The sequence below is a fragment of the Dermacentor andersoni genome, chromosome 7, assembly GCF_023375885.2.
Source record: "Dermacentor andersoni chromosome 7, qqDerAnde1_hic_scaffold, whole genome shotgun sequence".
Classification (NCBI taxonomy): domain Eukaryota; kingdom Metazoa; phylum Arthropoda; class Arachnida; order Ixodida; family Ixodidae; genus Dermacentor; species Dermacentor andersoni.
This window is the reverse complement of record NC_092820.1, coordinates 138,439,958-138,466,664: the sequence shown is the minus strand read 5'-3', so window position 1 is coordinate 138,466,664 and position 26,707 is coordinate 138,439,958. Positions and strand designations below refer to the sequence as shown.

The 26,707-nt window shown below is 43.0% G+C and overlaps 1 long non-coding RNA gene across 1 annotated transcript; it reads left to right on the top strand.

Moving 5' to 3' along the window:
* The first annotated feature begins 11,898 nt into the window (after positions 1–11,898).
* Positions 11,899–16,492, top strand: LOC140219343 (uncharacterized). Its single transcript, XR_011895547.1, has 3 exons — positions 11,899–12,090; positions 16,209–16,345; positions 16,407–16,492. It is a non-coding gene; the product is annotated as an uncharacterized lncRNA (long non-coding RNA).
* The last annotated feature ends 10,215 nt before the right edge of the window (positions 16,493–26,707 follow it).

Below are 26,707 nucleotides of genomic sequence, written 5' to 3'. Positions count from 1 at the left end.
CAGCAAAGTTGTGAATACCTCAAATAACGTTTTATTGGGCGAACTTGCGCACAAAAAAAGCGAGTTACAGTCACAGCACAACGAGTGCGGCGAACACAGTCGGCGATAGTCATATATCTGATCTGCCGGTCAAGTGCTTCAGTTTTTATACGTCAGCCATCGAAGTTCCCAGTGTAATTACTGGTGCCCATGTTTCTTTCGGAAAGTACTGCGCAACTCGCGTCCCGCATAGGACCAGGTGACATCAAGGGCGCTATAACGCAAAACTATTCCAAACTTTTCTATTCCAATTCTGCTATCAACCCCCCCCCCCCCCCCCCCCCCCCCACGATTGGTCTAAAACTTTTTTCGACCACCCCCACTTCACCTGTCTGTCACGCGACGTCACGAAAACCGCGATAGCTCCCCATCTGATATGATGTGTACACACTGATTATGCATGCTTTGACAGAAAAAAGAAAAACAGTTATTTCTGATTCGACCCCTTTTCGCCATTAGCCTTCGGCTATTGGTAAAAAGTTTTCGGGCTGCACCCACTTCACCTGCCTGTCACGCCACGTCGCAAAGCCGCACAAACTCACCGCGTCAAAGTGACGTGCACGCGATAAAGATGCATTAATATGCCGAACAAAACTGAATTTTCTTCGGAATAGCCGCAGGCTGCCCCGTTCCAAAAGGAATAAAAGATGGCTGCCGCCGATCGCTGAGATGCTGGCTACTCGCACCTGCCGGAGAGCATGGGTGTATTTGCGTATAATAAAACTTCTTGCGTGGCTGTTTAACGTTTTCGAGCACTTTCGGCACGTTTACCACCTCATTCTGCCAACTCTTCTTTGCTGAGGGTCAGTTTTAGCGTCATTCTTAATTTTCCGTTGCATGCCGCCGCCATTTTCGACAAGCCACCACAAGCTAAGTAAGGGAAAGCCGACCAATCGCAGACGCCGGCACCACCCTCTTCATCCGGTTATCAATTTTCAGTGCACTGGCTCTGCCCCAGCGAATCCCTCTCCACTTGGGCGTTCTCCTCCCCTCTTGTCAGCCAATTAGATACGACAAGCCGCTCAGTGTAGGCAATGTTATTCGCTTTTCAAGAAAACAAAAGTGACCTCCTATGAACGAGGAGAGCGTTCGATTGGTCTGTTCAGACAACCCTGCGGGTGACCGCCCGGGGCTTGCGTCGGTGGGTACGCAAATTTGACGTCAGGAGATTGGAGTAGAAACATATTGGAATAGTTTTACGTTATAGGGCCCCAAGCTTCGGCGAAAACAGACAACGCATAGAACCACTGATAACATTCCAGTGGGGTCCAATCATGCTGGTGCGTCTTGAGATGACATCTTAGTGAGTGAACTTCATAGTGAGTGAAATGCAGTCCCAGAGAACATGAAACACAAGTACACGTGTCAATAAAAATAATATTGTAACCGTTCCTTTCCACAATTACCGGTATTACTAAAGCTCAATATTCTGCAGATAGGGACTCCGAGCCCGTTATTTTACTTGTGTCAAAAACATGCGGATCTCACGTGCTGAGAGAATAGGCTTAAGCGATTCATTCATTGCTGTTTGTGAATAGCGCTGTTACTATCTACGAAACGTTTGCAAATATATGCAGCAAATATATAGTGGGCACGGCAGCAGGTCCGTTGGAATGGCTCTCAACCACTGTGCTTTCACTTCGCAGGCGCCACTTGTCTCCTGGCTTGCTCGGTTGTAAACCTCACCGCACTGCTTCATTTTCTCCAATGTTCCGCATTTGCCCGCTTTTTCCGCATTGCCCGCGGTCTTGCCCGTTTGCGCCTTGGATGCTACGACCTTCATCGACATGACTGTATCTGAGCAAATCACCCCTCTCTCCTCCTTACGCTCATCGGTGACATCGCTTGCTGTCAGCTATATAAGATGCCCGCCTATCTCGTCCACCTTCAGTGAACACGGTACGAGTAGCGTTGGCATCGCTCTCAACCACTATCTTTTAACTTCGCAGGTTTCTGTTTCCTTTCCTTTGTACTCTAAGAAAAGCGATGACCCATGTTTGCTTCTACTCTCGTGCCCAAGCGTGTTTAGTGGACGCGCTTGTGAGTCTTTTTTAGGGCGTTTGTTTTGTTGCGCACGGTGGATGTTGAATTGAACCCTGGCCCTAACATTCACTCTGAGTCTCCGTTTGACATCAAGTCCTCGCCAGATGACCCCTCTGAGCAGATGGGCACAATCTTCAAGCTCATAAAGGACATGCATACGCGTTCCTTACAAACATCAAAGTTTCAGTCCGAGATTCCTGCTGATGTTAAGGCCATAAGAAGTGGACAAATATCAATTGAATCAAAATTTTCTGCTATTATGAAAAGACTAGATGCACTAGACGAAAAGTCGCAAAACATCGATAATGTCAGCCTGAAAGTTTCTCGCACAACGGAAACAATGGAAGAAGTTAGCATTCGGAACAATCATTTTGGTTCTCGCTTAAGTGAGTTGTAACATCGGTCTCGCCACGGCAATCTAATTTTCCATGGTCCACCTTATAATAATGAGACATTGCAACAAACACAATCGGATATAACCACGGTATTCTGTAGTATTACCGACCCAATTCCTGCATACGCAATTCTACGTGCGCACCGCCTAGGTTCCTATACGCCTAATAATTTCCGTCCTGTCATTGTGAAGTTTTCAAAGTCAACACCAAAGAGAAACTATTGTCTCTGCACAGCCCATTCCTGGATAAGAATATCAATCTAATTGAGGATTTTTTCGTTGCTACACGAACCGCGCGACTAAACCTGATAGCATTTGGTAAGAGCCAAGCCTCTTCTGATCTTTCCAAATTGCAGTATGAAAAGGTAATCATGAACAAAAACTCTTACATTTACAACGTCAATTCAGATACAATTGAAGAGCTCAAGCAACGTAGTCATAATGCAGCGCATGCATGTCCTGTTCCGCCACGTCCTCTGAACTAGGAAAACGCGAGGGGCATCGGTTTATTTTCTTCATTTACTCAAGTTTCAGTTTTATATTCTAACATCAGAAGCACTTCCAACAAATGCGATTGTTGATCTTCTGCAACTGACACATGTTCTGCAGAAATGATTGCGCTTTGTGAAATGTCACAGACACAGAAGTGTTTCACAATGCTGTGCCATTTCGTGTTTAACGCTGCGATCGTGGCGTCCTCTTGGCGTCCTCTTGGCAATTTCAAATGACATTTTATTTTCCCTTGTCTGTACGAGCGATGATCTAGAGGCTGTCGGGGTTTGCGTAACTCTTGGTCACAATAAGTTCATCATAGGCGCGTGCTATCGCTCACCCTCTGCACAACCTACGTTTTTACATGACCTACACGACAGTATGAACCTTGTTCGCACGCGATTTCCTTCATTTTCTATTCTACTTCCTGACCATTTAAATTTTTCAAACATAACCTGAAGCCGTCAACCTTCTTCACTCTGTCCCTTTTAGGCCCAAGCTAAAGAGTTTTTAGACTTGTGCTCAGTTTTTTTTTTCATTGTCACAACTAGGAACCCAACCTACACCAAGTAACACAACCTAATGTCGCAAACACCCTTGACTCGGTTTTGACTTCACCTTGTTAGAATCTCGCAGATTGCACACTTAGCTGGTATAAGCGATCACTGCATACTTGCATTTTCAACTGACACGTTAACCCCCAAATAAAATAAAATCGGAAAGGCCATAGATATTTATAAAAACGCTAACTTTACCGACATAAATAACGAATTAATTGCATTCTTCGACAAATTTCTACCGAATTTTGAAAATCGTTACCTACAGGACAATTGGGACATTGTTCGCCGCTAAGGTTCAGGAATTATCTGAAATGTACATTTCATCCCGCATCATTGCTTCCAATACTGATGCTGCCTGTTACAATACCCATCTTAAGTGCCTATGTAATCGCAACAAATGGCTATATCGCTGCGCAAAACACTCGTCAACTGACACACGCTGGTCTGCTTATAAGTCCGCATGGGACACGAACATAACTGCGCTAAATAACGCTAAATCTAACCATATGTATTATGACGTACTTCCATTAATGTTAACACCTATTGTGAAAACGTTTTGAGGTGTAATCAACCCCTTGCTTCACGAACACTTAACTCTGAAGGATCCATTGGGCATCCTTATAACTTCGGAACAGTGCGCTGCCGCCCATAGTGACGCATTTGTGCAAACTTCTTCTGTCCCCTGCAATGACCGCCTACCTTCTACTGTCCAGTATAATTCTGCAGTTATGCCTCCAGTGATAGTGGATACGGCTGGCGTTACGAATATAATTGACTCCCTGAACCAACACTCATCGCCTCGTTACGACTCTGTTAAGTCAAAATTTCTTAAAAATACCAAAGCTGTTACTTCTGTTATAATACAAAAACTTTTTCAGCAATCACTGGATACATCTACTCCACCAAGCCAATGGAAAAAGTTATGGAGTTTTTCATGCTAAAACCACTTTCTCAATATTAGGCACGTCGTAGTGTAGGACTATGGAAATTTCGACCACCTGGGGTTCTTTAACGTGCGCCTAAATCTAAGTACACGGGTGTTCTCTCATTTCGCCCTAGTCGAAATGCGGCCGCCATGGCCTAGCCAATGGAAAATCAGGAAAGTGGTTATACTGCATAAATCGTGTAACAAAAATTCACCAGCTAATTATCGCCCCATCTCACTCTCCAGCACTTGCTGTAAATTTATCGAACAAATAATTTTCAAACATCTTGTAACTTTCCTGGAAGTCAATGCATTTTTCACACCAGCTCAGCATGGATTTAGAAAAACATTATCGTCTGAAATTCAGCTTGCAATCTTTCCGCCCAAATTGCATTGTATTTTCGATCGTTCGTCATTTGCAGATTGCATTTTTTGGACTTCGCTAAAGCATTTGATAAGGTCTATCATAAACTTTTACTTCATAAACTAAGTGAGCTGAATCATGACACCAACCTCGTGAAGTGTATTGAATTCTTTCTACATAATCGCACTAAATTTGTAAGTAACCGTAAATGCCATAACTCCCCACTTCCAAGCGTAACTTCTGGTGTACCACAAATTTCAGTACTCGGGCCTCTTTTGTTTTTCATTTCAATAAACGACTTCCCTTTCTTACTGTCATCTAACACACACTTATTTGCTGATGATTGTGTTATGTTTCGGGAAAGAACTAATGCAGAGGGTGCTAGCCACATTCAGTCCTATCTAATTAATGTAGCTATCTGGTACAAATATTGGCTAAAGGGACTAAACGTATGTAAAGAGATGCGTGTATCCCGAATAACTATCCCCCCCCCCCCAGCATGCAAACTTATCACCTAAATAATGTGCAGTTGGAAATAGTTCACTCTTATAAATAACTAGGTGTACATATGTCTGCTAATTTATCTTGGAATGTCCATACCAACTCCGCAATCCGCAATGCACAGAGCAAATATCCAATGTTTACAAACGTTTGCCACTTTATTGTTTTGAGCTGCGTTGGTATATTCAAAGTGACTCAGACATTCTTCTCTTTGCGATCCTTAATAGGTGAACAATATAATTAGGAATTAGATGAGTGGTAGAAATGGTACGATAAATGCACATACATGCCAAGTCGAAAAATACACCAGTCTGGTTCTGGTCTTTTTTATTGTTTACGCCATAGCGAGTTCTGAGACTCGGGTCTAGTGTGTCTGGTGTGCCCGTCCTGATGTATACTGTGAGCCCGGTCTGGTGCATCTGGTGTGTGATTCCTTGTGTGTACGGTAAGCCCGGTCTGGTGCGTCAGGTGTACCCGTCCTGGCGTGTATGGTAAGCCCGGTCTGGTGCGCTTGCTGTACCTGACTTGATGCTCTTGGTTTGTTCGACATGTGTGTGGTGTGCTGGCCTGGTGCTTTCTATAACCTGGTGTGGTCTGATTGGGACCATGCTGGTACCTTAGGATGTCTTTGAAAAATTTCAGCGTGCATCAGATATCTATATATTATGATTAGTTTCATGATGTATAGATATATCATGATTTTCATGCTGCAGAATGCAGATTTACTAACGTAAACAATTAGTTTACATTTTTTCTGTAGATGACAAGTTGCTTAATATCAGAGGTGAAAAATCAGTGCAGATATTTGTTTATTTGGCACAATAAATGAAAACTGATTTTGCCATTGAAAATATGAGCATAAAGTACCTTATGCACCAAAATTTTCTCGCACGCACTCTGTTTCCCTAGCAGCAAAGTAATTTGTCTAGGCAAAATGCTATACATGAGTGGCGCAACTTTTGATTTCTAACTAACTGCTATCTCGACTTGATACGCAGAGAGATAGTCACGGAGAGTAAACTTTAAACAAAAAAGCACGCCAGCGTAGAACGCTTGTCCGCACTGCAGTGGGTAGTCCTCTTAGTCCAGCCGCCTTAGATGCCCTTTTCACTCAATTGACCAGGTTCAGCTGGTCTATTGAGCCGTTGCTGGACAGTGCTGCCTCCCATTGCCGTGTGGCAATGAAAGCTGGAAGTCTTGTAGAAGCCACAACCAGTTCACCGCCAGTCGCACCCTTAGATGCTTCTCAGAGACACAGCACAGCCTCAAAAAGACAATTCTACGCCATCACTACACATTTTTCACAATAAAAATTTGTTTCCATGTAATAAAGTTGGTCCATTATAAGTTTTCTGTCATTAAGTACTAGTAACAAAACGAAGTCTAACTTTGCGACAAATATAACCGGAAAGAACAGGTACGTCCAGTGGCATTAGTGAAGGCGTTACACAGAAAAGTATATGGCTTACCTTCGTGTGAAAGTAATAAAATCGAAAGGAAGCAACACATAAGCAGTTTCAGTGAACCCAAGTAGACTAGTTCACCTTTGTGAAGTGCAGAAAGAAGTAAAGGTTGTGCCAGTCAACCATAAGAGCTCTCCCAGTACCCGCATCTCAACACCCTCTAAGCAATTGCTGAAAGGCAAAATACAGCTTGTAATCTACAACTCTTGACTTGTGCTATTAGGCTATCATTACATAATAAATGCAAAAGTACATACATGGTATAATGATTTATGAGGAGTCAGAACAGTAGTACTATATACTTACTGGAAGTGACTAAACGGCAAGAATGTCCTAGCTCAAATCAATATTTCGAGTTTATAAACACTGACTGACAAGTAACTTAGAAAGTTTGTGTGTTTTCGTCGTTAACTTTTGAGTGCGAGACAAGTGACAGAAGGGACACCACAGGGCACAAAGGCTATTAATTCCGCATTTATTGTGTTGGAACGATTAATGAAAATATTTTCACTGCATATGCACTTGTACTGCACAGTTCCTCCAGAAAGCTAGCACAAGTTGCAATACAAAAGCACAAAAGCATAACAACATGGCATAAAATATGCAATACAGTCCTGTCGGTTGCGGTCCTCTCATACGCGCCTTGTGTGTTTATAGTGGGCGCGCCTCGCGAATCTTCTCTCTGCAGTGTGCATGTATCACATGTCTGCCACGAATGTGCGGCGGTGTACGGTGTGTTTGCAGCCAACTACTGCAGTGCATTCCAGCGGGTCGACGCAGCCGGTTACATGCAGCGTTCTTTGTTTCTTCATTATATTTATGACTTACCGGCATCTGCGATACGAACCACAATGCGTTTCTATGACGTTGCATTGTGAATGTGTAATTTTGTGTCTAGTTTGCCTCTTCAATGAGTGTCTTCTTGAAGGTGTTCTTGCTTGAAGTAAAAATGTATGTAACGTGGTTCAATTATTCCGGCTCTTTATTCCTTGAGAATTGCAGTGAGTGCTAATTTTACAAGATCTTAGGAATCGAGCTCTCCACATGCATCTATAAAGCAAAATATGTAAACTTGTCCCAGTAGGTGACTTACTGTGATGTGTCAGTATCTCAGCATGTTCTGAATGCATAGGGCTTTGCAGTATGTTGAAGGAAAATGTACTTGTCTACTCATCTAAAGTAGTGTATGTCATTTCTTCATGTCATTTGTTCCAAGTACAATATTTTCATGGGTGCACAGCAGGCTTTTAGAGTTAAAATGCACTTTGCGATACTATTGAACAGTATGCGTCACAATGTTTTGACATAAAACAAGGAGTATTATATATTGTACCACGTATGGTTACTTCACACAAGTATCTATATGAATACAGAAAGTCTTATTCTTCCATTGTGTGTAGTTTGTAGGTCATGAAGCAAAATATTGTTTAAGACTGTGATGAACAATATGATTCCACACAATCTTGTTAGTTTGGCATTTGGCTTTGCCACTAAATTATTGTGTATGTGGGATGTTTGTATGCGTTTGTCGGGACATTGGTACAGAACGTGGCATGATCAATCTGCTCACTAGCAAATAACCTCCTTTGTCACACCACTACTAAAATGACAGATTTACTGTGCGAACATGTGTGGTTTTATGAGTTACACATTTGCCAAGTCACCTGTAAGCACGGTATTTGTGTTTTGTAAATATCAGTCCTTTCTCCCGTTCACTTTGGAGAATTCTTAACTGCTTCTCACCTAATGTTTAATGTAAAATAACGTAAATAAAATCAAGCATTATGAAGCATGAATGTTAGGTATGAGCACCCGCTTTCAGCACATCACTGGAAAGTTATTTTATGAAAGCTAGAAACAGAAACTTCTATTCATCATAACCACTTTGTCCTGTGCCTTCCTACGAAGTGTAGGTTTGGTACGCACTGATTAGTCATTACATTAATATATATTGAAGCTACTTTTTTTTCAAAGCTCCATATTAGCCAACCACGTGGAAGCGGGACACTCGGATAAAGCAAGCATAATATGCATAGCGCTCTTTTTCGGCCACTATTTAATTATTTCCCGTGGAGCTACTGCTTTCGCCAAAGAAAACATTGACCAAAGAAGTTTCCGTTCTTGTCGCAAAGATTGTAGTGTAGGGGATCTAAGCTATAAAAATTATTTGCAAACGGACACAACCTAGAAATACATACGTCATATATATATATATATATATATATATAGTCATATCATAAGAAGCCAACAAACACTGACACCAAGGACAACATAGGGGAAATTACTTGTGTTTAATAAATGAAATAAGGAAACGATAAATTAATGGAAATATAAAGTGGATGAAAAAACAGCTTGCCGCAGGTGGGAACCGAACCCACAACCTTCGCATTTCGCGTGCGATGCTCTACCAATTGAGCTAAGTTAGAGTTAGAGATTTAAGTTAGAGTTAGAGTTAGAGTTAGAGTTAAAGTTAGAGATTTGCTTGCAGTACTTCAGGATACATCACAAACTTGCTTCAAGAATGATGACAAATTGTGGGATATATATATATATTTATATATATATATATATATATATATATATCCCACAATTTGTCATCATTCTTGAAGCAAGTTTGTGATGTATCCTGAAGTACTGCAAGCAAATCTCTAACTTTGTGGTCATTGCAACTTTTGGGTTCATGTATACAATGCCATAATTCAGATAATGTTTTCTGTCAAAAGGTAACAGACGAGCTCTCCCGCAATGGTTTCCGTTGTAATGGTACGCATCTTTGAAATCTTCAGCTTGCCACTCTATTCCCAATAACACATGGAGTCATAGAAGTTTTTCCATGCTTTGATTGCCTCTCCATAATTTCCTTTACCTAGCAGCTTCATCACAACTGGTGCATTAACATCAGCTTTACACTATCAGGACTAACTGGGTCTCCTCATCACTACACCGAGGCATTTAAATGGTGTTTTGACCAAACTATAGAACTGTGGAATGATTTACCCGGTAATGTTTGTTCTTTAATTGTCACCATGCTGAATTCTTCCATCTTGTATGCGTTAAGCACTGAACATGCATTGCATCTTGTTTTCTTCTTGTTTTCAATTTTACTTTTTGCTTAATTTGTATTCTGTTCCCCCCGTTCTTACAATGGCGCTCTGGGCTACAGTTTGTTGAATAAATAAAGAAAATAAATTCAATGTGATGGCTGTGCTTACTTGAAAGCAGCCAATTTAGCATTTAGACAACCTTTATTGTACACAAACCAGAAAAAACTATAAACCGAGGTAGCTGCATGTGCAAAAGTGAAGTTTTTGTCACAACATACTAGCATGTACGCCGGACAGCATGCACCCTACAGCGATGTGCGCACCTAGTAACGCTAGACTGTACTGTGTTGTGCACACTAGACCACTCTCATGTGCGCACCGGAACACACGAAGCCGCTGTGGTGTGCACACTGGAACACACCAAGCCACTCTGGTGTGCACACCAGAACACACCAGGCCACTCTGGTGTGCGCATGAGGTAACACCAGACCGTGCTGGTGTTTACACTAAGAAACACCAGAACACACCAAACCGGTCTGGTGTATTCTTTAACTGGCTTCCTTGAAATACCAAATAAACTTCAGAAAGCGCGTAACGACATACACCGCACAGAAAACAGTATAAATTATTACGGGACATCTTTGTGGCGCGTTTTTTGGTTTTGCCAATATGTAGATCTATTGATTACTGTATCGGTGGGTAATCTCAACGTATCTTCGCATGACATTCCAGTGCAAGGCTGTATTTTTGTCAGAGCTTGTATTTTAAAGGTTCAGTTTTTTTTTTGTAGCAGGGGCAAGAACGTGTGAATTGCGACCAAGGAGATGCAATACTCCCTTAAACAATCAAGATTCTCCCAGTAGTGACCAGGCAGTCAGCAAACCAGGCCACACAGCCAGCTCTCAGATCGCGGCTTCATATGTTAGCTGCAATGTGCTGAAATGCTTTCAATTTAGGCCTCTTTTGAAGCGAAAGCTTTACTGGCCGCCTACTTCCGACTTCGCCGTGGCGGTACTGCGAGGTGGCACACGACGTCACATCGCGAGCATCGCCGCGAATATTTATTTCTCTCTCTCTCTCTCTCTCTCGCTCCCTAGTCACTAATGCGCATGCGCCACTAGTAGCACCGAGTCGCAGGTCTTCCGCCGCTGCACAGCGCCGCGCCTTTGCGCTCCGCCGTTTGGTATGACGTAACATCGCGTTCCTCGTCAGTGCGCTCACCTGCACTCGCTTCGCCAGCTGCGTCGCATGCCTGATAACATGTCGGAGGATTGAAAAAAAGAGCTCGCGTGCAACCGCAGTTGAGGCGGCAGTATGGATGGCGACTAAGCAGGGGGAGGCGTGGAATCGACATCGGAACGAGATGAAGAGGCAACGAATCGCCCAGGAAACAGATGAACAGCTCGCCGAACGACTGGCTAAACGTCGCAAAACAGCTAGACAACCAGACTAACCTTGGCTTGCAATCAAGATTAATCAAGGCTAACGATGCTCTGCCTTAGCTTTCGCTACGCATATCCTGGCATAGCCGAGCTAAGCCACAGCCAACTTTTGTTTCTCTGTTTTAAAGCTCATAAATAGTAAGAAGTACACAGAAATGGGCATCGCGTAGTCTGTCATTCTGCGTGGTTACAGCGCTAGGAGGGATGTAAAGCATTCAAAAGCCGCACGACGATTATTGAACACTTCTCTCAGATGAGCAAACATTGAGCAAAATACATGACCTCTTTAAAGCAAAAAAAGATATTGTGAAAAAAAATTTTTGGCGCAGAAAAAAGTAACTTAAAACATTTATTTATTTTTTTGCATTCTACTAGCATTGCAATTATATTGTTGTGGGGTATGCGCTTCAGTGACATTCTTCAAAGAGATGTTTGACATTACGAAATAATAAGAGAACTTCGAAGAAAAGACGTCAATAAAGAAACATTAAAATACTGACGTGCGGAACATCCTCTGGAAGTTCGCCTCATTGTGTATAGGGAATAAATAATCAAAAAGAATCCACGAGAGTATATATGGAAGTATTCATGGCTTCGACGCGCTTCAATTTCAGTCAGCAAAGAAGCAATGCGTTTTTATCTATTGTTCTCGATCCTTCATTTCTCCGTATCAGTGACCATGGCTGCCGGCTATAACATAGACTACGACGAATACGACACTACAGAGAGTGTAGTTATGAGTAACACAAAAGCAACGACGCCAACTGTAAGGAAACCTCAGAAAAAAGCCAAGAAAAAAGATGATTTTACTGATATACTAAAGGTAAAAACCATTCCTGTTGTTTTATTTTGTATGTCTTGTGCCGTGGTGTACCCTTCTAAATTTTTCGTCCGGGCAACACCAATCTTTTTAAATAATTTACCGAGCTGTAATTTATACCTTCCTAACATGTAATGGCGGCTGAATATTTTAAATCTATTGAAATAACCTCTTAATACCTCTACAATATAAAAGTTGAGGTTACTACAATGCCGTAGCTCTCCCCCAGTGTGTTCCGAGCAGGTGTTAACAGTGTAGATGGTGGCAACATTGTGTAGCCTGAGTTTGTCATTCTGTTATTGTTGCGCTCCAGGTTATGCCGAACATGCAAAGTAGGCAATAGTATTTTCTCTATTTACACGGCGCGTACCTTACGTTGTTTTTACTAATGTATTAGGATTGAATTCGTGTGTATAGACAGGCCACTGAGCCGACTCCATTTAATTTATTAACCTTGAGTACCGCACTACAAGATACTTCATAAGGGGCGGGTATACATAAAAAGCGATAAACACTGCAAATTGCACCAACATGCACTCAGTTGCATTGGGAGAAAAATATGATAGGCAAATGATAACGACATTATTGTGAGGAATGCCGGTCCAGTCTTTGGCTACACGAGAAGAAAAGAAGCATGCTGAAAAATTAACGGTTCTTACACGTGTGCGAGGAACTTGCAGTTGATGACGACTGCTAGGAGGTATGCAGACGGATGATTAGGTTATAAATAGAAAAGCTTGTGGCTATGTTGCTATGTGTTGCTATGTGACAGAAGAAAGATAATGTTCGCCACCCCGACTGCGCTTTGAAGCTGGTAACACTGACTTCGTGAGAATGAGATGAATGAATGAATTTGGCAGCATGATTTTGTAGCGCTGCAAGGTCATCTACCAGACATGCTTGATGCGGAGACCATATGACCGACGCATACTCTAGTTTCGAATGGGTTAATAATGTATAGGCTAGCAAACTAACATGTTTTGGCGCACGACGAAGGTGACGTTTCACAAATCCGAGAACTGAATTTGCCGATGACAGGACGTTTGTAACAATCACCGCATGCCATGACAAATCGTTGGACAAAGTAGGGCCTAAGTATTTGAATTATGTTTCGGGTTGTATAGGTTAGGAAGCAACTGCGTACGCGAACGTAACGGGACACACTTACCGGCTAAAGTAAAGCAGTTTACATTTAGTCGAATTAAATGTCATAACCCGCCAGCTGCACCAGTCCTGGACAGCATCCAGACCATGCTGAAGTTTTACTGCTTCGTAATTATTACAGGCTGATCGATAAATTGCGTAATCTTAAGCGAACGTTCAGGTTTGGCATGATATAGGATGAGGCACGCCGTTCATATATTTTAGAAATAGGAGAAGGCTGAACACATAACCCTTGAGTACACCAGATGATACAGGAATGGGGTCAGAGGCATGATTATTAGCAAAACCACGTTGACATCGGTTAAAGAAGAATTCCTCGATCGATACCACAACGTTGTGGTGCAGGATCCACTGGGTTAACTTTATTAGCATTCCTTGATGTGCGACATCATCAAATGCTTTTGCGTAATCTGGGAAAATGGCATTCGTTTGTGTGTTGGCGTCATGGTTAGCAGGCAACTCAAGAACGAAAATCGCCAATGTGTATCGCACGAGAAGTCCTTTTGAATATCATGCTGGGATGAATGAAAAGGAAATAATTTCTTTCAAGAAATGTGATGACATAAGAATAAAGGGCATGTTTAATAATTTTGTATGGGTTACTTGTTAATGATATTGGGCGATAACTTAGTGCAAGTTCTTTTTTATGAGATTTGTAGACAGGAACGATCCTCCCAACTTTCCGATCATTTGCTATTTGACCTACGGAGTTATACACTGACGCTGAATAACGGCGGTGCCTTCCCGTCGCTCTCACCTAATGCGCTACCGAGGGGCAATGCCTGCAGTGAGACAAGCGGCGCTCTTCACTATACCAGCGTTGTGAGATACGTGGTAGCCGCCTGGGTGCTCTTTCTTTCACCAAGCAGCATTCGCCTTGGATGAGACGACGTGTGTAAATGTAGACCAATGTATAGAAGTCTATCATAGAACTACATCATTACAATGCGCTAACACTGTCGTATGGAGTTACTTTGGCGAGGTCATTTCAGCAGCCGGTGCACCTACCTCAGTTGCGGTTGGGTTTCCGCAGGTGAGCGCGCAGTTCGGAGGTTTACAGCGAAAGAAGAGCAGTACGGCCGACGATCTGCATCGTGGTTGGTTGAGCAGAAAGACGTAGGAAGCTCGTATTTTCCCAGATGTCCTGTTGATGAAAATCGTCTCATTCAACGTGCCGCCGAGGTGCCAGGAAAAAAGTACATTCCGACCCAAGGCCATTAATTATGCTCCAAAGATTTTTAAACGGTCATGTTTCTGTGTTATTTTGCATGGCCTGCATTAGCCAACAAGTGTACGTAGGATCGTTTAAAGCTGGTCATTACTGATTTCCTTACTCGACTGCGGGAAAGCTAGATTACGATTAACCTTGAATGTAGGCGGAGCGAACACATGCATTTTAAAGCACGTCACGCAAGTAGACCAGATAGCCCAACGAAGGTTCACGTAAACAGTATGCAGGGTCACAGCCGCGTTTATTGCTGTGTGGGTGTCACAACCTCAACTATACCTGTTATCGGATTTTCGCGTTTAAAATAAACTATACATAGGTCGTTATTCCAGCTATCATGAATGAAAGCGCGATTTCGTCGATGCTCTACCCACAGATGCATGAGAAAGGTGGTATGATTTGGCGTCATATTGTCTTCCCAACAACAACACGAACGATTTCTGTAAAGTTATAACAAGAGGCGACCTTGTATAGGGCGTCGGATCTACTACATGAATGCTTTGTGGTCTGAGTGATAGGACCACCGCAGCCATCAACACAGACTGCCGTGGCCTACACAGGCAGTGTGACTGCAGGGGCGGTTCCTCGCCAGTCCCGTCCCCCAGTCGAGGTGATCACTTTTATCGCAGCTCACGCTGGCGCCGAACTATAGTTTGTTTTTAGGGCGAAATTGTAATCGATGGAACAAATTATATCGCATGTGCGCCTCTTCTCTAAATGAGTGCCCACTAATAAAAAGCTAAATAAAATTTATTCTGAGAGTCCTAGGCGCCGAAATGACTCTATTAACACGAATTCGTGTTAATACATGTGTGTATTTCTGCGGTTACCACTTTTCACATGACAAAAAATGTTAAACGTGGTGTTCGCTGCGGGACAAGCCTGTAGGTTTGGGAAATCTCTCGAATGTTATCGCTATTCGTATCTATTGCCACCTAACCTTGTGTAATGTGATTGACTGCGTGACGCGAATTGTGTAGTACTTTCTGGAAAGCACGTGGGCACAGGCGATCAAGTATAAGAACCAACCCGCTGATTAGGTGTTCGACGATCGCCGACTTTGCTCGGCACTATCCCTGGGCTCGAGTGTTACTTGTTTTTGTGGCCATATTATAACCCATTAAAGGTCTAAGCTTATATCTCACAGCTTTGGCACCGCGTCATCCTTCACCATCACTATACAATCTAATAAAATGTGTATAAGGCAAGTTGTAGAGGGGGACTGGGCCATAATTTAGATCATCTGGGCTTCTTTAACGTGCGCCCAATGTCCGGCACATTGAGGGCTCCCTACACTAAACACACCTTTAAAATGAAACGTTATAAGTAAATAAATTTTTGATTATATTCTTACTGCTCATATGATGTTCCGGACGCAACCATCACTTTTGTTTCTACACACCATATAATAAATATAGTTTCAGCTCCATGCTAAAACAAAAGCAAGGCCTTTGAATATAATATTACAACTGGTCAACAAAATATTGTCGTGGCTTTACTCACTTCTTTTGCTTCCTGTTTTAGTCCCCGCAGTAGATTCTAAAGGAGCTCCTTAATTTCTTGGTCATTCTTATTTACTAGACTTTCGTACCAATGTTGTGTACTCTTACTCGGTTGTGGAATGAAGTTGCCTCAAATTAAACTTAAGGTAGCTTCTCTTAAGATATTTTTCCTTCAAGAGTTCATGGTATCAAATTCAAGTTTTTGTTTGCTCATTATGAACTTACAGTTTCTTAACACAACTCAGAAAATATGGGTATACAAAAGTACTGAAAGAACTAATGATACATGCAAGGTGGACGATATTCAATACGTATATGAACTCGGTGCCTGCATCACCAGGTACAACAAGTCCGAAGGATATGTGTAAGTTTTTCATGAACAAAACACCATCTCTATATATAACAAGAATTTCCCCTGCGAATAGGCATAAAACGACTACTGAAGTCCAGTTCTCGTATCACTGGGCTGACGAAGACACCAGCCACCCTTACAATGAAATGGCAGTTCCAAATGAAGGCAAGTAAATATATGTTGATCATTTGTTTCCTTGTTTAATTAGTTTACTCTCTGGCCCAGAGTTTCACCTCATCAAAGCTAAATTCTGATTGATAAACAATATATTTGTTAGTTAAATCTTTAAATCAAGACACTAATTCAAGGGGACAAACTTCCCTTTCGGACTAATAAAAGTACATTTCATGGATGACTTACGTCATTGAATGTCCCTATGATAACTATTTTCATGGCATAAATATTATAAAATTATTGTACTCTAGCTAGCTTTTCATGTGAACCTTGCCGCATTAATTTATCAGAAAGGAGATTCACAAATGAACTGCCTAAGTTGTCTGTTTTGCGCGGCTTTACTTGGAGTAGAACAGAAGTTTTATAAAGTAGGAATATCACACTATGATGCTTGTTTTAAGTTAGTTCAGTTGAACTAGAACAAGAAGCGATTGGTCCTTCTTTTTGTGATTTGCAACTACCTATATATATATATATATAGAAAACTATCAGTCATAGCTCTCGTAGTATAGCCCTCTGGGCCGTTTCCTTCTTTTTTTTTCGAAAGTAGTCCTATTAGGGTTATTATAATTACACGAAGGTATTTCGCCCTCATCAGCAGCAGTCCTTGGTATAATTATTCTGGCGGCTAGCTTCCCACGCTATGCGTGCCGCCATCGCACCTGGTTAAGCTTTTCCTAGACGCTAGAGTTATGCTTTGTCCGCGCAACCTTGAGCGATCGGAAAGCGCGTTTCCCCCTCTTGGCCGGCGGAGAAGGGATGCTTCGTTCCGGCCGCGAAGCTCTCCACATCTCTGTAAGGTGCCTTGGGGTGGTCCCGTGCTGAAGATGCCCTCTCGGTGAGCGCATATTTCCCCCTCATCTTTTAAGAGGTTCAATACATACAAGCATTTGTCTCGCAAACCAGATTTTTTTTCATGGGAATTTTCCACGTCTCAGTAATTTCTCTCATCGTATTCGAGTGCTGATTGCCGTGTTATAGTTTGTTAACGAAGCTTTCCCTCAAGTCTAAATATTTTAAGGCAGTTTGTCGTGTGCATATCATGGCCACGCACGCTTATATCGCCTTCCGTTTCTCTACCACGGTTGCGCTTTAAAACCACGACGCTGCAAGTTTGCTTCAGAGACTTTCCTTCCCTCCCTTCTTCTCCGCCCTTAAACTGGCTCTCTTAACTACTACACACAGAACAAAGCAACAGCGCGCGCATTAGATCCCATAGATTAGATGAATATTTACAATTAGTATTAGGGTTATAATTATATTCGAGTGCTGATTGGTGTGCTATCGTTTGTTACCGAAGCTTTCCCTCAAGTCTAAATATTTTAAGGCAGTTGTCGTGTGCGTATCATGGCTACGCACGCTTATATCGCATTCCGTTTCTCTACCACGGGTGCGCTTTAAAACCACGGCGCTGCAGTTTTTGCTTTTCGTTTCTTTCTTCTTCTCCGCCCTTAAACTGGCTCTCTTAACTATACTACACACAGAGACAAAGCAACAGCGCGCGCATGCGATCCCATAGATGAGATGAATATATATATATATATATATATATATAGAAAACTATCAGTCATAGCTCTCGTAGTATAGCCCTCTGGGCCGTTTCCTTCTTTTTTTTTTTCGAAAGTAGTCCTATTAGGGTTATTATAATTACACGAAGGTATTTCGCCCTCATCAGCAGCAGTCCTTGGTATAATTATTCTGGCGGCTAGCTTCCCACGCTATGCGTGCCGCCATCGCACCTGGTTAAGCTTTTCCTAGACGCTAGAGTTATGCTTTGTCCGCGCAACCTTGAGCGATCGGAAAGCGCGTTTCCCCCTCTTGGCCGGCGGAGAAGGGATGCTTCGTTCCGGCCGCGAAGCTCTCCACATCTCTGTAAGGTGCCTTGGGGTGGTCCCGTGCTGAAGATGCCCTCTCGGTGAGCGCATATTTCCCCCTCATCTTTTAAGAGGTTCAATACATACAAGCATTTGTCTCGCAAACCAGATTTTTTTTCATGGGAATTTTCCACGTCTCAGTAATTTCTCTCATCGTATTCGAGTGCTGATTGCCGTGTTATAGTTTGTTAACGAAGCTTTCCCTCAAGTCTAAATATTTTAAGGCAGTTTGTCGTGTGCATATCATGGCCACGCACGCTTATATCGCCTTCCGTTTCTCTACCACGGTTGCGCTTTAAAACCACGACGCTGCAAGTTTGCTTCAGAGACTATCCTTTCCTTCCCACTTCTCCGCCCTTAAACTGGCTCTCTCAACTACTACACGCAGAGACAAAGCAACAGCGCGCGCATTAGATCCCATAGATGAGATAAATATTTACAATTATTATTAGGGTTATAATTATATTCGAGTGCTGATTGCCGTGCTATCGTTTGCTAACGAAGCTTTCCCTCAAGTCTAAATATTTTAAGGCAGTTTGTCGTGTGCGTATCATGGCCACGCACGCTTATATCGCCTTCCGTTTCTCTACCACGGGATGCGCTTTAAAACCACGGCGCTGTAATTTTCCTTCAGAGACTTTCCTTCCCTCCCTTCTTCTCCGCCCTTAAACTGGCTCTCTTAACTACTACACACAGAACAAAGCAACAGCGCGCGCATTAGATCCCATAGATTAGATGAATATTTACAATTAGTATTAGGGTTATAATTATATTCGAGTGCTGATTGGTGTGCTATCGTTTGTTACCGAAGCTTTCCCTCAAGTCTAAATATTTTAAGGCAGTTGTCGTGTGCGTATCATGGCTACGCACGCTTATATCGCATTCCGTTTCTCTACCACGGGTGCGCTTTAAAACCACGGCGCTGCAGTTTTTGCTTTTCTTTTCTTTCTTCTTCTCCGCCCTTAAACTGGCTCTCTTAACTATACTACACACAGAGACAAAGCAACAGCGCGCGCATGCGATCCCATAGATGAGATGAATATATATATATATATATATATATATATATATATATAGAAAACTATCAGTCATAGCTCTCGTAGTATAGCCCTCTGGGCCGTTTCCTTCTTTTTTTTTTCGAAAGTAGTCCTATTAGGGTTATTATAATTACACGAAGGTATTTCGCCCTCATCAGCAGCAGTCCTTGGTATAATTATTCTGGCGGCTAGCTTCCCACGCTATGCGTGCCGCCATCGCACCTGGTTAAGCTTTTCCTAGACGCTAGAGTTATGCTTTGTCCGCGCAACCTTGAGCGATCGGAAAGCGCGTTTCCCCCTCTTGGCCGGCGGAGAAGGGATGCTTCGTTCCGGCCGCGAAGCTCTCCACATCTCTGTAAGGTGCCTTGGGGTGGTCCCGTGCTGAAGATGCCCTCTCGGTGAGCGCATATTTCCCCCTCATCTTTTAAGAGGTTCAATACATACAAGCATTTGTCTCGCAAACCAGATTTTTTTTCATGGGAATTTTCCACGTCTCAGTAATTTCTCTCATCGTATTCGAGTGCTGATTGCCGTGTTATAGTTTGTTAACGAAGCTTTCCCTCAAGTCTAAATATTTTAAGGCAGTTTTCCTAGCCTCTAAAGCCGCTCGAGTTCGCTCTTCTCCTCGAGCGGCCATTTTTCCTAGAAAGTATGCCTTCCAACAACTATCGCGGACAACGTGAGTCTCTTTCCACGTAAGTGTGAGGTTCGGAGCAGGAGCTGTGGCGCTTGAAAGTAGCCTGGGGCCTGACGAACCAACCGACTGAGCTATCTTTCCGGGCAACATCGAAGGGTCACGAGTTCAAATCACCTGTTATGTTCCTTTTTTTTTCGCCCCATTTCTTTTTTTTTTCTTTCTTTTAATGCCTTGTCCTTTATTTTATCACTGTACGGGAACCCTCCAAAAAAAAAAGAAAAAAAAAAGAACGATGTATATCTTCAAATATGTATGGCCTCACACTCACATGTGCAGGTCATAAATACCAGGTTCTGTAGCCGAGTGCCATCCATGCGGTATAACCGAGCTCAGATTGGTCCACCTTGACTGACCAAATAGGGCACCACTGTAGGTTAAATGAGGCGTACAACTCCTGCGGGACCCGCCGTGGTTGCTCAGTGGTTATGGTGTTAGACTGCTGAGCACGAGGTCGCGGGATCGGACCCCGACCACGGCGGCCGCATTTCGATGGGGTCGAAATGCGAAAACACCCGTGTACATAGAATTAGGTGCACGTTAAAGAACCCCAGGTGGTCGAAATTTTCGGAGTCCTCCACTACGGCGTGCATAATCAGAAAGTGGTTTTGTCACGTACAACCCCATAAATTAAATTTTAATTTAACTCCTACGGGGACGGTAGAGTATCCGTCTCCAGTGCAAGAGGACCGTGATTCAAATCCCGGTGCCGCGCTATTCTCCACCGGAAAATACAAAAAAAAAAAAAACGTGTGTTGAGAAAATTGCACAAACAGGCCTGGAGTGCGGCCTGATCCCGGTGACCAGAACCGGTAACGCACTCTCTCACCAGAGCAGGATTGGCCACCCTGGTGCAGTACTTGGCCACAACCTCCTATATGAATACAACAATCGAACCCCGGCCCTCAGTCCCCAGCAGCCGCGAAGCAACTGACCACGGCGGCGGTCAGATCTGTGACGCTGCAGAGCGTGCTAAGAATACCTGGCTCCGGACAGGCCGCCATTGGAATCTGAACCTGGCAACGTTTAACGTTAGAACGCTATCTAGTGAGGCGAGTCTAGCAGTGTTATTGGAGGAATTAGAGGGTAGTAAATGGGATATAATAGGGCTCAGTGAGGTTAGGAGGACAAAAGAAGCATATACAGTGCTAAAAAGCGGGCATGTACTGTGCTACCGGGGCTTAGCGGAGAGACGAGAACTAGGAGTCGGATTCCTGATTAATAAGGAAATAGCTGGTAACATACAGGAATTCTATAGCATTAACGAGAGGGTGGCATGTCTTGTTGTGAAACTTAATAAGAGGTACAAAATGAAGGTTGTACAGGTCTACGCTCCTACATCTAGTCATGATGACCAGGAAGTCGAAAGCTTTTATGAAGACGTAGAATCGGCGATGAGTAAAGTCAAAACAAAATACACTATACTGATGGGCGACTTCAATGCCAGGGTAGGCAAGAAGCAGGCTGGAGACAAGTCAGTGGGGGAATATGGCATAGGCTCTAGGAATAGCAGAGGAGAATTATTAGTAGAGTTTGCAGAACAGAATAATATGCGGATAATGAATACCTTTTTCCGCAAGCGGGTTAGCCGAAAGTGGACGTGGAGGAGCCCGAATGGTGAGACTAGAAATGAAATCGACTTCATACTCTGCGCGAACCCTGGCATCATTCAAGATGTAGACGTGCTCGGCAAGGTACGCTGCAGTGACCACAGGATGGTAAGAACTCGAATTAGCCTAGACTTGAGGAGGGAACGAAAGAAACTGGTACACAAAAAGCCAATCAATGAGTTAGCGGTAAGAGGGAAACTAGAGGAATTCCGGATCAAACTACAGAACAGGTATTCGGCTTTAACTCAGGAAGAGGACCTTAGTGTTCAAGCAATGAACGACAACCTCATGGGCATCATTAAGGAGTGCGCAATAGAAGTCGGTGGTAACGCCGTTAGACAGGAAACCAGTAAGCTATCGCAGGAGACGAAAGATCTGATCAAGAAACGCCAATGTATGAAAGCCTCTAATCCTACAGCTAGAATAGAACTGGCAGAACTTTCTAAGTTAATCAACAAGCGTAAGACAGCGGACATCAGGAACTATAATATGGATGGGATTGAACAGGCTCTCAGGAACGGAGGAAGCCTAAAAACAGTGAAGAAGAAACTAGGAATAGGCAAGAATCAGATGTGTGCGTTAAGAGACAAAGCCGGCAATATCGTTACTAATATGGATGAGATAGTTCAAGTGGCTGAGGAGTTCTATAGAGATTTATACAGTACCAGTGGCACCCACGACGATAGTGGAAGAGAGAATAGCCTAGAGGAGTTCGAAATCTCACAGGTAACGCCAGAAGAAGTAAAGAAAGCCTTAGGAGCTATGCAAAGGGGGAAGGCAGCTGGGGAGGATCAGGTAACAGCAGATTTGTTGAAGGATGGTGGTCAGATTGTCCTAGAGAAACTGGCCACCCTGTATACGCAATGCCTCATAACCTCGAGCGTACCGGAATCTTGGAAGAACGCTAACATAATCCTAATCCATAAGAAAGGGGACGCCAAAGACTTGAAAAATTATAGACCGATCAGCTTACTGTCCGTTGCCTACAAAGTATTTACTAAGGTAATCGCAAATAGAATCAGGAACACCTTAGACTTCTGTCAACCAAAGGACCAGGCAGGATTCCGTAAAGGCTACTCAACAATAGACCATATTCACACTATCAATCAAGTGATAGAGAAATGTGCAGAATATAACCAACCCTTATATATAGCTTTCATTGATTACGAGAAAGCGTTTGATTCAGTCGAAACCTCAGCAGTCATGGAGGCATTACGGAATCAGGGTGTAGATGAGCCATATGTAAAAATACTGGAAGATATCTATAGCGGCTCCACAGCCACCGTAGTCCTCCACAAAGAAAGCAACAAAATCCATATAAAGAAAGGCGTCAGACAGGGAGATACGATATCTCCAATGCTATTCACAGCATGTTTACAGGAGGTATTCAGAGGCCTGGAGTGGGAAGAATTGGGGATAAAAGTTGATGGAGAATACCTTAGCAACTTGCGATTCGCTGATGATATTGCCTTGCTTAGTAACTCAGGAGACCAATTGCAATGCATGCTCACTGACCTGGAGAGGCAAAGCAGAAGGGTGGGTCTGAAAATTAATCTGCAGAAAACTAAAGTACTGTTTAACAGTCTCGGAAGAGAACAGCAGTTTACGATAGGTAGCGAAACACTGGAAGTGGTAAGGGAATACATCTACTTAGGGCAGGTAGTGACCACGGATCCGGATCATGAGACTGAAATAACCAGAAGAATAAGAATGGGTTGGGGTGCGTTTGGCAGGCATTCTCAAATCATGAACAGTAGGTTGCCACTATCCCTCAAAAGGAAAGTGTACAACAGCTGTGTGTTACCAGTACTCACATATGGGGCAGAAACCTGGAGGCTTACGAAAAGGGTTCTGCTGAAATTGAGGACGACGCAACGAGCTATGGAAAGAAGAATGATGGGTGTAACGCTAAGGGATAAGAAAAGAGCAGATTGGGTGAGGCAACAAACGCGGGTAAACGACATCTTAGTTGAAATCAAGAAAAAGAAATGGGCATGGGCCGGACATGTAATGAGGAGGGAAGATAACCGATGGTCACTAAGAGCTACGGACTGGATTCCAAGGGAAGGGAAGCGTAGCAGGGGGCGGCAGAAAGTTAGGTGGGCAGATGACATTAAGACGTTTGCAGGGACAACATGGCCACAATTAGTACATGACCGGGGTAGTTGGAGAAGTATGGGAGAGGCCTTTGCCCTGCAGTGGGCGTAACTAGGCTGATGATGATGATGATGATGAAAGCCAACAGGCAATGACGAAACTGAAATCAAAAGGGTAATTCGTAAATAGAACTGTAAAATTGATTACAAAAAGCAAAAGAAAGTAAGCAGATAAACAAAGAACTGGTCGCAGGTGGGATCGCACCTGTGGTAAGCTGTTTTTTCGTCTACTTTACATTTTACTAATTTAGCTACTGCAAATTTATAACAAATGAGCAAGTGACTGCTTTTAGGCTTTTCTTGTTTCATTGTCTGCAAACATTATGAGGTTGTGACTTCATTTGAGCGAATGTGCCTAGGTTATAGTCTCAGAGTGCTCCTTTCGACTAGATCGTTACCACCACTGTTAAATGAAAAGTTCTTGAAATTAACACCTTACGTATACGCCTACTATTTAGTCTACTATTCAATACTTAGAGAAATTAATCTACATGTGTGATTTTTCAGCATTCTTGCTCCTCCGTTTTGCGTAGGTACGTCCTGAAGGTTCAGAAGTATGGGAAGCTTTGGCCGTCCTAAGCCACTTGCAATATGAAAAACACCTTCACAAATAAAGTTAACCCTTATAAATAAAGGGAAAATCTAGCTAGTGGGAATCACCGAAGCTTAGGATACCGTACAATGATAGCCACGCATATTTTTGTTGTGTACTCATATATGCGTGCAACAATAATATATATAATTTGAATTTTGAGGTTTCACATGCCAAGCCCACGACCGTTTTATGAGGCACGTCATATTGTGGGACTATGGATTAATTTTGGCTACCTGGATTTCCTTTACGAGCTCGAATTTTAACCTGAGTTATTGTCTTATGCCGCGACCTCTTGCTTAACCGCTCAACGCCATAGCCGCTAACGCAACACGGCGGCGCCTACTAAAAGGCAGACAGCCCACCCAGACAGTAGACCGCACACCCACATTGCACTAGATATGACACAGTTCTGGCAGAATTTGGTACCATAACAGGCCCAACGCTACCGTTCCAACAAAGGCCCAGCCGATTCAGTGTTCTCTGCGAGTTAGAGGTCACATTGGATGAACGTCGCTCCAATGGAACAGCCAACGTACTGATAGCATAAAAGTGGTAGCATAGCATGATAGATTGGGGTCGACGTCCACGGTATGATAAATATGGTGTATAGGCAGGATCTTAGGTACGCAGCCATTATTTCCGCGGATCTTTTGCCATTCGCAATCTGATTTCAATGACCCCCATACCGTTTTCATAAATAAGTAGCGAGTAAACTTGATACAATTAATACGTGGAAGAAAAAATATTGCTTCGCAAATGGAAATAATAACTAAGGGAATTACAAAAATACCTTTTTAATGGCTTACTCACAAATAAATAAATGATAAAAAAACCTTTCATTGACCCACCCCAGGTGGACGGCGATGGGTTAGGCAGGGCCCAAAGAACGGGAATTGGGCAAGATGCAAAGTACAAGGATAAAATCATGGCGTATAGTTTAAGTACAGAAAAACAGCCGCATGAATAAGAGAGCAAACGGGGATAACCTGTATTCAAGTTGAAACTAGAAGAAAAGAATTGACCTGGGCGGGCCATATAACGCGTAGCGCCGATAACCGTTGGATAAGTATATTTACAGAATGCGCACGAAGAGAGGAGAAACACATGTTGATGACGGCAGAAAATGAAGTCGCGTGATGAAGTTACAAAATTTGCATACGAATGTAGTAATGAGTTAGTGTTAGACGTGTAATTAAAGATTGCTGGGAGTGGCCTATGCCTTCTAGGATACATAAATATAGGCTGCTGCTGATGATAATAGAAATGATTATGATAATAAACACGAGGACACGCTCTCTGGCCCATCCCTCTTTATGGGCATGCACCGCGGTATGAAAATTATCGTCGTTATCAATACGTGGCGACCATTAAAAAAAACTGGCTCTTTCTGGCACAAGATGGTTGTATGTGTGATTGTGGCTCAGCCTTGGAGTAGAACAGGTGTAAGAATAAACGTTAAGGGTTTTGTAACATTCTCGTGAACTGCCGTCAGGACCGAGAGTTTATGGCATATGTAACTGATCAATGGCTGCCTCAAACCCCTCTTCTGTAAAGGGACTGCTTAATACTGAACAGTCTTCGTCAGCTACAGTAGTTATTCTTCACGTAAAGTACGGCAGCAGCTCGGTATGCTGCTTCCCAGCAACATCACCGATGTGCACCGAATACAGGTCTTCGAAGGCAAACACCATATTACTCATAGCAGTTACCAATGCACCGTTCGAATACAAATAAGTAATAACTTTTGCAGAAGTGTGGTGGTGTACCACTGAAAATAAGTCTTAATGAGTTTAATACTGGGAGGCTTCGCAACAATCTTTCACATATAAACATAGTGTTAATATCTGAAAGAACTGATAGAGAAAAGGTATGTTCCATTGAGGTTTGTAAACGAGTTATATTGTAAAACGTTAACTGGAACATGATCGCATTACTTCGTCGAATTATTTGCGGGTTGCCAGGTCAATCCGTATTGCTCTTCATCAAACATGCGGTATAAAGCGTCTTTCCATAGAAACGAACACGCACGTCACCCGCACTGTTCGTGAGTATTTTTTTCACCTATGAGCGACGTGCGATGCTTCAGAATGACTTCGCGGGAACATTCAATTAGTTCCACCATTCTTTACATTTTCCATTATAGAATACGCGAATATTTGTTACCCTTTGCAAAGTGGCGTTCGGCTCTGTTACAGGCATCGTAAAACTTGCTTGCTTGTGAACGGCAACCTCGG